The sequence below is a fragment of the Octopus bimaculoides genome, chromosome 7 (assembly GCF_001194135.2).
Source record: "Octopus bimaculoides isolate UCB-OBI-ISO-001 chromosome 7, ASM119413v2, whole genome shotgun sequence".
In the NCBI taxonomy this organism is placed as follows: Eukaryota; Metazoa; Mollusca; class Cephalopoda; order Octopoda; family Octopodidae; genus Octopus; species Octopus bimaculoides.
In genome coordinates, this window is record NC_068987.1 from 62,347,769 (window position 1) to 62,350,124 (window position 2,356).

The following is a 2,356-nucleotide window of genomic DNA, read 5'->3' on the forward strand; positions in this document are numbered from 1 at the left end:
TATATATATATATATATATATATATGTAGGGCGACTTTCTAATAAATTTCACTGCGTTTTAAAACTTTTATACAATTCTATGCAGTTGTCAGCGATATTTTCTAACTACCCTTAGGCATATACATCTTCCATTTGTTATTTCGTGCTTGCATGCAAACATTCACTTTTATACATTAAGATGATTACTGTATAATATACTGCATTGAAAAATGTGTATTCTCTATGAATGAAGATTAATTTCGTAAATTAAAAATCTTAAATGTTAATAATAGATGTTACAATTACACTGTGTAACGCGATTTTTGTCCTTGGGTAGTGACTATTATTTCCTACTTGCTTACCCCCTAGAAAGTATGAAAACTGGCTAATATTTCTTTCAAAAGTTGCTTTTGTTACATTTATTCAAACTCCAAAGATATCCTCTCAACATATGGCTATGATGCTCCCTCCCCTACTACTCCTGCTCATGATCAGAAATGCACATATGGTCAGCCACTAAGGGACATGTTCAACTAGTTAAGGACGTGCAAATGACAAGCAAATCTGTGGTATTGAGCAGAATATTTGCTATAACGACATTTTTACTTCAGCAACTCAGCGCTGAATCTGCCTGAAATGTAATGGAAAATAGGTCAATTTCGAAACATAGATGTCCAGGTCACAAAAGCAAAGTTTGAAGGGAATAGTAGTAATTTCCTTTGATTTCTAGATAGAAGTAAATAGGAAATAACACTTACTGACCAAAATGAAAAAAAAATAACATAAATAAAAAAAAAAATTGTTAGACAGTGTTATTAGTAAGTGTTAAAGCCAGATATTAAAGAAAGCAGATTGCAGTTAGAAGAGTTCTGCTTCTCCCACGGAGAACTTCCTACTAAAATTTTGAATAGTATATTCTATAGGCAATGGGCTTGGCCTGGTTGTGACCTTAAACTGCATCCAGTTGTGGGACGATGGTTCGGGAGTTCCAGGAATTCGAGGTGTGCGGGACCATCTTTTAGCCACTATTGCTTCCAGGTCTACGGGCGCCGGATCTGCAAGGTCACGTGATTTCGACGCTTCCTGTCTCTTTGGTGGTAGACGACCGGTAGCCGCACACGTGCCAGATCTTATGGCAGCGATATATGGAATTTCAGCAACTATTCAGGCTCTGAGCGCTTTAACAGTACACCCACGTTAAGATGGATATAAAAATTGCCTTTTGGTATTAATAGCGTTTCAGTCTTTAATAATTATTTTTTAATAAACCTGCTCTGGTTATAAGTGACATCAGTGCCTGAATAGGCACTGAAACTCCATTTCAGGAAAACATTTCAATCAAACAGTGATATTTGACTGGTATACGTCTGCCAATAAAGAGACGGAGCAAGTCGAAATCCCGTGATCTTGCAGTTCCGGCTCCTGTAAGAGACGATTCTTGTTTGCCAGCGATATAAATATATGTACTTTTATGCACCATGCATCCATATGAGAGGTCCTCCCAAAGTAAATAACGCAGTATTTGGGGCTCCAATAATAGATCCGCGTTAAGTTGGATACAAAGATTGCCTTTTGTTACTCTGTCAAACGTAATATTTATTCACATTTGTTTGAATTAGTCATGCATTGATTCGTAGCTTCAAGATTTCGATGATGTAATAGTTTATGTTTTGAATAACATTGTACGAGAGACATAAGACGCCGAATCTAGACTTAGCAGGTTCAAATGTCAAAGGATTAAGCATAATCTAAACTTAACCCCCCCCCCCAGATGTACCTCTCTGCAGAGGTATATTTTGGGATGGATACAGAGAGTCATGCATGCTTGTTGTTTCGAAAAGGTTTCGATTTCTTCGAAACCCTGGATCGGACTCTGTGAGATACAAGAAAAATTAATCACATCAAAGGTGAACCACTACTGGTCTTAACAAATAATTTTCGTTAATTCTGACGATGAATTCTAAGGGTACAGCTGTAGATTAGCTTAATGCTTGATTCAAAAGGGTATAACCCTTCGTCAGTTGTCCCTGTTCCATCTACTCCGCGTTTCGAAGGCAAGGACAATACACGACTTTGCTGGAACAGTCCTTCCCGCAAAGCAAATTAAATAAAATTTGGAACAGGGACAACTGACGAAGGGTTATACTCTTTATGTTGCATCTCTCGTTTCTCTGCTTGTTTTTTCTTTTCGTTGTTCGAAAAATAGTTCGTTTTCTGTTTTCGTCTTTATGTTTTCGTTTCTCATTGTTTAACGCTTTTTTGATGTCCTGTACCCATATATGCATGTATGTATACATATAGATGTAGGTATGTACATATATGTATGGATATATGCATATGTTTATATATTATTTATATTATATATATATATATATAT